At 40.2% G+C, this 11,205-nt stretch overlaps 1 pseudogene; it reads left to right on the top strand.

The window, feature by feature from the left end:
• Positions 1-286: 286 nt before the first annotated feature.
• LOC149242177 (uncharacterized) lies at positions 287-10,575 on the top strand (annotated as a pseudogene).
• Positions 10,576-11,205: the final 630 nt, after the last annotated feature.

The following is an 11,205-nucleotide window of genomic DNA, read 5'->3' on the forward strand; positions in this document are numbered from 1 at the left end:
AAGGGAATTGCCCATTCTCTACAAAAAAAACTAAATCTCTGACTGAGAAAAAATGGCTATTGCCATTGGCTGCTCCCACATGCTAATTTGACAGCCTCCGCCCTCTTGAAATCAGGCTGTTAGATAACAGAAACTATACCTAGGACGTGAGGTGACGTGAGGATGATAAGAAATAGCCATATTATAAGGAAACAGAACTATACCTAGGTATAAGAACGTTTTGGAAAAAATTCGAAACGTCAAAAAAATGTTTTTAACTCTTCTGGGCACGTCAGTCAAAACGGGCATGGACAAATTCCAGCCGTCAAATACGTTTAAAAAGGCTTATGACGGGCAAAATGCCCGTCAAATTCCACCCCTGCTAACATCGATGAATGCAGGTCAATGGTAAAGCCGAAGACCAAACCCTAAACTCCGAACACCTCACTATTGACCGACAAGAGATACCAAACCCTATTTAACACCAGTCTACCCTCTCACAGCGAGCCTTCCGTGTGTTAGACTGCGGTAATTCTTCGGCCATTCTTTGTTTCGGGTCTGTCTTCAACATTTCACGCGGCATCGCTTTCGCGATCCATATTTGCGCTTTTACAGGTCTTAATATGGAGAGCAGATGCCAAGAAGAGGCTTCGAAGGTGGATTCAATCTTCCAAAGGATTGAAAACATGCTTTCAAAGCAAAGAGAAGAAGAAGAGAAACGTCTGGGCAAAAGAAAATTGTTCATAGGGATTCAGAAATTTGTTTCAGTCTACACGCCCGAATGGAGAAAAGCAGTCATTTGCTTCAGTGAAAATATTCCAATGAGTCATCTCATTCAAGGGTTTTACCGCTATTATCAGATTCCTACAGGCCCTTCCTTTGAGGAGATTTGTCTTCGGCTCAGCAGAAAAAGGCTTTGTAGAGGTACAACAAGTAAAGATAGTAAAGTTGTTGTCCAGAGAGTAAATAAAGAAGATGGTGAATCCATTTTTCTTCCGTCAGACGTGCTGGAGAATATTTTTTCAAGACTTCGTCTAGCAGATATGGCAACTTCTCGATTGGTATATGATGACCGGGCTACTGTTTATAATTCCAAACATTTTCAAAGTAAGTATAACAGAACCGAGGCCTGCATTGTGATTAACAACCATAATTTAGATATGTGGGGTTTTAGCTTGATATCAAAACGCTGGTTTCCAATCAAAGTCCCTTGTGATTGGGAAAATCTGGGAATGAAAACCCTAGGCATCAAAGCCAGCTGTGATGGTTTATTTCTAGTGGCCCGATCTGACTTGACTTTGTACGTTGTCAATCCTCTCACTACCCAGTGCAAGAGGTTGCCAAACATTTATCCACACAACTGCAACCATATTGAACTTCTCAGCTGCCTCATTGTCCATGGAACAGCACAAATGGAAAGAGAGATGAATACAGGACATTTTAGAGTTTATCTGTTTGGTAATTGTCAAGACTTTCTTTGCCTTGCTCGATATAATTCCAAGACGCAAGTATGGACAGTAAAGAAGATTAGTCTCTTTGAAGATGACGAGGTCATTCTTTCAGAGACTTTTCCATCCCCATTGTGGAGTTATCGTCGTGGTAATGTTATTGTTTGTTTGTCAGCTACCTGTTGATATTTAGAATATTTTTGTAATGATGCAGTCAATAATGATGATAATATCCCCTATGTTAGAGTGAGGAGGGTATCTACTTTGCATATACCTACAACAATTGACTCAAAATGCTTTGGTGAAAAATGTTACTCTAATGTTTCATTACCCACAGTAGTACCTTATATGTCAGGACCTTTAGATTATGAATTGATATTGGTGGGGAGGGTGAAGGGAGAACGTAACTCTATATATGGGAGGCTTCCCATAGTACCCCATGTTGATATAGACCTGTGGAAGTTCAATCAAGTGGTAAGGACGTGGACAATGATAGACACCATTAGCGTTACAGATAACATTATAAATATGATCGAATCATCTGAGGGCACAGATTTTGTTGTAGTAGGAGATGGCAATGAAGACATTTGGTTCTTGCTAAGGGGCAGTGACAGTACTAAGGAATGGGTAATGGAAAGTGGTTGTCCAGGAGGAGGATACATGGATGCCAATTTTCACTGGAAAGCAGTTTTCGAAAGTCTCAGGTTTGATGTTCAAGTTTGATGGTGTTGAATTTGAATTGAAGGCACTTTTTGAAAGTCATGTTCAATTTTGATGGCGTTGGATTTGAATTTTAAAATCGATTGAAATTTTATGTAGTTCATTTTGATTTTGTATAATTGATTTATAAATAAAAAAATTAGATGTTTTGTTTATAAAAAATGTTTATATTGGGATCTTTAATAACTTTTTAAAAGAAACATCTTTATAAAGATGTTAATATTTTCATTCTAGTAACTAAAAAAAAGTAACTTTTACAAATTCATTTATATAATATCATTTCAAATGGTTTGACACCATTAACCTTACTTAAAACATTATAAGTATGAGCATTCATTAAATGTACATCATTTCAAATGCTTTGACACCATTAACCTTATCTAAAACAGTATAAATATGAACATTCATTAAGTGTACATATTTTGTTATAATAAGAAATGATAATGAAGGCATTTGGTTCATGCTAAGGGGTAATGACAACATGTTGCATTATAAACTATGGAGTAAGAAATAGAAAATGGAAAGAAGTATTATGGAAGAAGGATACATGGATTTCAGTTTCTAAGTGTATTATTGTATATGATTAATTAACAAAGAATTTTGTTTAAACATTTTGATTAGATTATTAAAATTTATAAATATATATTCTACTTTTTTAAGTTTTAAATTTGGAAATTTTTAAAGATGAAAAACTCGCTTTTAATTACTAGATTTACTAGCCATTTCAAATAATTAGGCCGATAGGCCTTCCTTTGAAACAGAGTTTCGTCGTCCTTTTCATTGTCAGGTCGACACGTGGCGTGAAATTTGGGTCCAGCGAAACGCGATTTGAAGAGGAAGGTTGGGCATTTAAGGTGACATGTTGCGTGAAATTTGGGTTCCACCCCTTGCCTATGGAAGTTGCGTCACTGGCCAGACTCCGGTACCTCCACCTCGGCGGAAATTATTTCTAGGGTTCGATTCCTGCTTGCTACGGAAACCTGACGAGTCTCCATTACCTGGGCCTCAACGGAAATGGCCTCACCGGTAACTTGCCGCCGGAGCTCGGCAAACTCGCCGAGCTGCGATACCTCTTCATCAGCCACTACAACAATTATTCCTGCGAGATCCCGCCTCAGTTTGCGGGCTCACGGGTTCGATTCCCGCGGAGCTAGGCAATCTGAGCTCGCTCGACTCGCTCTTCCTCTTCTTGAACGTCCTGTCAGGCCCCATTCCTCCCCAGCTCGGCAATCTGAGAAACCTCAAGTCGTTGGATCTTTCATTCAATGAGCTGACTGGACAAATCCCGGAAGAATTCAAGAACCTGGTCTCGCTCACGCTCCTGAATCTGTTCCATAACAGGCTCCATGGTGGAATCCCCGATTCCATCGGCGACCTGTCGAACCTCAAGGTGCTGAATCTCTGGAGCAACCTTGGGGTCCTGCAAATCTCTTGTCATTATTTAATATCATCTTCGAACAATAATAATTTGCAGAAGAATGTTGTAAGTCATCACCGTATTATCTGCTTTCTTACTATTTTCTTGCATTTTTCGTGTCTTTATTTATATCTATTGATGCTTCTGCAGGTTGATGAAGGTAGAGAGTGCACTACTAAATAGAAGAGAAGCAGCGATCATGCCGGGCTTTCCAATGCGACTTTCAAGAAGCTTAGAACAGAATCTTTTTCGGGCCCTCCGATGAAGGTCACAAGCTCGATTCCCACCCGGTGTAGTAATAACCTTAAATTTTACTAATTAAAGAGGTTTCTGCCCAAGGTTTTCTTAATATGCTCAGCGGACCCCTACCTCGGACTATAGGTAAGTTCGTTGGTTTAACAAAGATTTTGCTTAATGGAAATGAATTCACAGGACCTATTCCTACTGAGATTAATGAACTGAGACAACTGAGCAAGTTGGATTTCAGTAACAATAGATTCTCGGGGAAAATCCCAGATGGGATAAGCTAATGCAAGCTTTTATCATATATAGATTTGAGTAGGAATAATCTGAGTGGCCCAATTCCTTCCACAATCACCAGTCTGGGCATCCTTAATTATCTGAATATCTCGTGGAATCATTTCTCTGGAAGCATTCCTAATGAATTAGAGCAGATGCAGAGCTTGACTTCTGTGGATTTCTCCTACAATAATTTGTTTGCTGTTGTACCAAATGGTGGCCAGCTCACTTTCTTCAATGTAACTTCCTTCGTTGGGAACCCTAGATTGTGTGGGCTGTATCTGGGACCTTGCACAGTTCAGCCCAATTCGCCGCATGCTCATGTTAAGGGTTCTTTGATTTCTTCCACTGTAAAGCTGATTCTGGTCATACGTTTGCTATTATGCTCACTAGTTTTTGCCTCTGCTGCCGTCATCAAAGCCAGGGCTTTGAAGAAAAGCAATGCTTCAAGATCCTGGAAGCTAACAGCATTCCAGAGGCTCGACTTCACCTGTGAAGATGTCTTGGAGTGTTTGAAAGAGGAAAATATTATTGGAAAGGGAGGAGCAGGGGTTGTGTACAAGGGTTCGATGCGGAGCAGTGAGGAATTTGCAGTGAAGAGGTTGCCTGGGATTGGAATAGGGTCTTCTCACGACCATGGTTTTGCTGTAGAGATTCAGACTTTGGGCAAGATTCGACATCGCCATATAGTGAGACTGTTGGGTTTTGCTCAAATCAAGAAATCAATCTGCTTGTTTACGAGTACATGCCAAACGGAAGCCTGGGAGAGTTACTGCATAGGAAGAAAGGTGGGCATTTACAATGGGCTACCATATACAAGATTGCTGTTGAGGGAGCTAAAGGGCTCTGCTATTTACACCATGATTGCAGCCCGATTATAATACACCATGATGTAAAGTCCAACAACATTCTCTTGGATTCCAATTTTGAGGCCCATGTAACCGATTTCGGCCTTGCAAAGTTTTTGCAGGATTCTGGGGCTTCGGAATGTATGTCTTCCATTGCAGGTTCCTATGGTTGCATTGCTCCAGGTAAACAATCAAGCTTATCTCCTTGCGTTTAATATTATTTCAATGTGAAATTTCCATGCCCTCTGTTTCTCTGAAGAGAATCAATTAGATGAAGGCTGTTGATGGATCGAATGCTTATATGTAAGTTCTCATACAGTATTTTTCTTGTGTTATTTTTTCAGAATATGCATACACGCTGAAAGTGGATGAAAAGAGTGATGTTTATAGCTTTGGAGTAGTGCTGCTGGAACTAGTCACTGGTAGAAGGCCAGTGGGGGAGTTTGGAGATGGTGTAGATATTGTTCAATGGGTAAACAAGATGACTTAACTCAACCAAGGAAGGAGTTTTAATCAGTCTGGCATGAAAGTATTCAATGTCTCTAATAACCAGCTCTATGGAAGAATACCGGCTACTACAGTTCTGGCTATGTTCAATGCTTCTTCGTTCGCAGGAAATCCTGGCTCTGTGGGAGCCCATTGCCCAGGCCCTGCGTGCTTAATGCAGTAGTGACCCCTTCTCCAAGTCCTATTATTACAAGCTTGCCAATGGAGCAATCTTTTAGGCCAACTGTTAAGAGGCATGAAAGGCTAAATCGGGGAAAAATAGCAGGAATTGTTGCGGGATCCATTGTTGGGGTGATTGCCATGTTGTTCCTTATTAGCTTTTATGGTAAGAGGTACAGACTGCAGAAACCTGGGGATGAGGCTGAAAACGTTGCAGGTGAGAAGCTTTCGATCGAGGAAACTGGTTCTGATCTGTATTATGCTAATACTGATGCTAAGAGCCTTCAGTATGAGCAACAACAAAGTGGGGTTCTTATGTTCTGCGGTGGGGAAGCTCAGATGTACACTTTGGAGGATCTGCTCCGCGCATCTGCTGAAATTATGGGTAGAGGCACACTGGGGACTACTTATAAGGCTCTGATGGAGAACAAAACGACTGTAACTGTGAAGAGATTGAAGAATTCTAACAAGATGACTAGGGATGAATTTGAGAGGCATATGGAGATGGTGGGTAAGCTTCGACACCAGAATATAGTTTCTCTGAGAGCTTATTTCTAGGACAAGGAGGAGAGGCTTCTTGTCTATGATCACTTTCCCAATGGAAGCCTGTTTTCTCTCATACACGGTATGTGCATAATTCCTTCTAAATGCCTTCTCTTCAAGCTGTCAAAATAGAAGTAGAGCATTTTTATTTGGTCCATGGTTTTTGTTTCTTAGCCTGATAGCCACTCATGTCTTCCATGGGGTTTGAACATTGCTCTCATCTATTTGAACCCAAGATATTTACTATTGCTTGCAATCCATGTTGACGAGTTGCAATTGTGTTGAATATACAAGCTCGGCATTGAATAGACCAGCATACAAATAGACTCTGGATAAAAATAAGTACCTTAGGAGTCTCCCTCTGTGCTCTGAGAACCCTTAGATCATAACAAACTCAAGGTCACAATACACATCACAGATATTAACAGATTATTTGTCCTCAGGAGCTGGGGTTTGGACCTCTTTGTATCCCATTCCCTTGACCATTTGGCAATCTCTATGGCTCTCTTTCTAGGTTTCATTTATACCTGAAGGGTTCTCTATGGCTTTCTTTCTGGGTATCATTTGGACTTGCTTGTTTATTTTATTTTCTTTTCCCTTCGAAGTCTACCAGAGATATTCCAGTCCCATTAACTTAGTTTGGTTACTGGGGGTCTCTGATATCAAAATTCCAATTTCGTATATAGACAATTTAATTAAATAATACAAACTTGCAGTGAATTTAAAAAAATTGGTTTGTAACTAGTTAATCAAATAAAGCTCAAAATCACCCCCCACCCTCAGCTTGCTTGTAGTCCGAATACTGATTCTCAGGATTTAAACCGTTGCCAATATGTTGAAACCCCATATGGTTGATAAATTGTTTCCAGATCCATTGCATAGGGTTTTACTCTTTCTTCGATGTTTCGATCATCATCAGGATGAGACACATATGTTGGTTCCAAAGGTCGAAGGAAAAAGAATAACACTAATAACACTATGCAATGGATCCCAAGACAATTTATCAACAGAACTCATCTCGCAGAAGTCTCAAATCTGAAACCCTATATGGTGTTGTCATAAGTCATCCTTTTCTAATAACATGACTTTCAGACCACATATTTAGAAAACTGATATGAAACTACAATGAATATAGGTGTTTCCAGAAAATCACCAGAAAACATAATTTGAGGTGATGAACTGAGAAGAGAGGTTTATAATGGCCCAAGATGGTTGTCTAAACTCAGCATATGCAATTCTCCAAGGAAATGGACTGCTTGTTATGTCACAATCAACCCAGAAAGTCTTCACTGGCACAACCTTAACTGGTTAAGGGGGATTAAACTTCTAGTCAGGACCAAGCCAGTAAGACTTGTCAAGGCTAACTTTTTGAAGAGTTACCCTTTCAATAAGGATTGCATGCAAAACTAACGGGGATCATTGAATTACACAGGGTTTATATAATTATATAATATCATCTAATTCAAAGAGACAACTTTGTATGTGGAATTCCATGTCTGATTTATGTAATCTGACTGGTTTCTCAGGCTCAAAATCAAAGGGGAAGCCTCTGCACTGGACGTCCTGCTTCAAGATTGTTGAAGATGTAGCCCGTGGCTTGGTCCACCTGCATCAAGCATCCAGATTAATTCATGGTAACCTCAAATCTAACAATGTTCTACTAGGAGGGGATTTTGAAGCTTGTATTACAGACTATGGCCTTACCGTGTTTGACACCGAGCAAGCTGAGGACACAACCCTATTAGTCTACAAGGCTCCTGAATGCCTCAAATATAACAAGAGAATGGGACCCAAAGCAGATGTCTACAGTTTTGGAGTACTGTTACTTGAGCTTCTTACAGGCAAGATCCCATTGCAGTCCATCCTCAATGGAGAAGCCATGGATCTACAAAAATGGGTTCATTATGTTCTAGCAGAAGAACTTGAATCGGGTGTTATTGATGGTTGTCTCTTCCACTGACTGCCCTGAGGATAAGTTAATAATACTTCTAGATCTAACAGTTGCCTGTATAGCTCCAGCTCCAGAAAGAAGGCCAACAATGAGGCAGGTTTTGAAGATGATTGAGGAGGTCAAAGAAGGCCAACAATAAGGCAGGTTTTGAGGATGATTGAGGAGGTCAAGGAACATTCAGCTTCTTCATAGAGAGGTGGATCCCCAGTATATTATGTATCCATGGCTCAATGTCTTTATAGAATGCCATGTATTGAGGCTAGCTTATAGAAGTTCTATTATATTTCAACTTATCCGTTGAACTCACTGAGGACAATTCATATTTCTGGTTGGAAGTATTGTGCACAGACTTCAAACTTCCATGTCTGGCTAATCAAACATGGTTATCACATCAACCACAACTTTAAATGTGGTTATATTGGTAATCACTGTATTTGGTGCAGGTTTGGCAGAAGATGATGGATATATCATCAACTTGTATTTGTGGTTTTCAGTAATTTATATTTATATAAAGCATAGTTTGATTTGCAAACAACCAGGAGTAGCTTTGCTATGAAGATCATAGAGCCTACTTACCACAGGCATAGAGACTTTGATTTATAAACAAATTAGAAATAAAATATAAATGGGATTTTCCTGTGTATCAAGTTGAAAAATGGAATTTTATATTTCCATCTAGTACAAGTCCAACAAAAGTGCAATTGCCATCGCTGTTTGTTCTCTCCCTTACCATGATTTGAGGTGCTATACAATTCTGAAGGGTTTATAACTTTATATTGGTTAGATATATGCATGTTTTTATAGTTTTTCAACATACATATATATTTTAACATGTACATATATAGTCTGTTGTTGTACCGAATGGTGGCCAATTCACTTTCTTCAATGCAACTTCCTTCGTTGGGAACCCTGGATTGTGTGGGCTGTATCTGGGACCTTGCACAGTTCAGCCCAATTCGCCGCATGCTCATGTTAAGGGTTCTTTGATTTCTTCCACTGTAAAGCTGGTTCTGGTCATAGGTTTGCTATTATGCTCACTGGTTTTTGCCTCTGCTGCCGTCATCAAAGCCGGGGCTTTGAAGAAAAGCAATGCTTCAAGATCCTGGAAGCTAACAGCATTCCAGAGGCTGGACTTCACCTGTGAAGATGTCTTGGAGTGTTTGAAAGAGGAAAATATTATTGGAAAGGGAGGAGCAGGGGTTGTGTACAAGGGTTCGATGCGGAGCAGTGAGGAATTTGCAGTGAAGAGGTTGCCTGGGATTGGAAGAGGGTCTTCTCACGACCATGGTTTTGCTGTAGAGATTCAGACTTTGGGCAAGATTCGACATCGCCATATAGTGAGACTGTTGGGGTTTTGCTCAAATCAAGAAATCAATCTGCTTGTTTACGAGTACATGCCAAACGGAAGCCTGGGAGAGTTACTGCATGGGAAGAAAGGTGGGCATTTACAATGGGCTACCAGATACAAGATTGTTGTTGAGGGAGCTAAAGGGCTCTGCTATTTACACCATGATTGCAGCCCGATTATAATACACCATGATGTAAAGTCCAACAACATTCTCTTGGATTCCAATTTTGAGGCCCATGTAGCCGATTTCGGCCTTGTAAAGTTTTTGCAGGATTCTGGGGCTTCGGAATGTATGTCTTCCATTGCAGGTTCCTATGGTTGCATTGCTCCAGGTAAACAATCAAGCTTATCTTCTTGCGTTTAATATTATTTCAATGTGAAATTTCCCTGCCCTCTGTTTCTCTGAAGAGAATCAATTAGATGAAGGTTGTTGATGGATCGAATGCTTATATGTAAGTTCTCATACAGTATTTTTCTTGTGTTATTTTTTCTGAATATGCATACACACTGAAAGTGGATGAAAAGAGTGATGTTTATAGCTTTGGAGTAGTGCTGATGGAACTAGTCACTGGTAGAAGGCCGGTGGGGGAGTTTGGAGATGGTGTAGATATTGTTCAATGGGTAAACAAGATGACTTAACTCAACCAAGGAAGGAGTTTCAAACATTTTGGACGAGAGGCTGTCTTCAGTTCCTTTGCACGACGTTATCCACGTTTTCTGTGTGGCAATGGCATGTGTTGAAGAAAATAGCGTAGAGAGGCTACCATGAGAGAGGTTGTTCAGATGCCCAGTGAAATTCCAAAGATCAAACCTTCTGAAAATCCCCTACCTGCTTCAGAAGGAGATGAATCCCCCCAACAAGCCGGTGCTGCCCACCCTCCTGATCTCCTCTCTATTTGAATCCATTTTCAAATTTTCATTGTTAGGATACATGGTCAGTGCCAGTTAATATTGTCAAAATTCATACACAGAATATCAGTTAGCAATCGCCACCTCAAAATTCCTTTCAGGAGGGTGATTACTTTACTCAGATGCATTCTGTGAGTCCTGTTGTTTGTTGTGGGAGTGAAATTTATTCACTCATTTTCCTCTAGTGAGACACCATTTAAACCATGCCCTCTGCAGACGCCATATTCATGAAGGTAAGTCTTGAACTTGCTGAGCTGTCATGTAATTCAATTAGAATGAGCTGAGAGCACGTTTTGACTATACAATTTGTTTGTGCGATGTCATCAGTGGATCATGCATGCCTGGGGCGACGAAGACTGTATCAAGATACTGAAGAGATGCAGGAAGGCGATCCCGGAGACGGGGAAGCTCATTATTGTTGACGTAGTGGCACTGGACTCTAATCACAGAGGTGGTGATAATAATAATGGTGGCCAGAAACAGAAGCCGGTTGTGGATCCTAATTTAGTTCTAGTATTTGATCTAGGAATGGTGGCGCACTGCTCTGGTGGGAAGGAAAGAACATAGAAAGAATGGAAGAAGATTTTATTAGGTGGATTCGGTCGTTATAAAATAATCATCATCCCTGATTTCCAGTTTGTGATTGAAGCATTTCCTTCTTGATTATCTGCTCTTTATAAGCTCATTTTTAGTATTTACAGTGTTAAAATGCAATCAAATTATTGTATTTACAAAATAAATGAAGATTTATCAAAGGCCTTATGGAGACATGAAACATCCGTAGCTAGTGATTTTCTTTAGTCTTACCTCGCACTCCTGAGAAGACAATGCATCAATGGGTCACGGGACGCTCCTCA

This window comes from Pinus tabuliformis, chromosome 8 (genome assembly GCF_031772625.1).
Source record: "Pinus tabuliformis cultivar Carrire ecotype Pingquan chromosome 8, CPIR1, whole genome shotgun sequence".
Lineage (NCBI taxonomy): Eukaryota > Viridiplantae > Streptophyta > Pinopsida > Pinales > Pinaceae > Pinus > Pinus tabuliformis.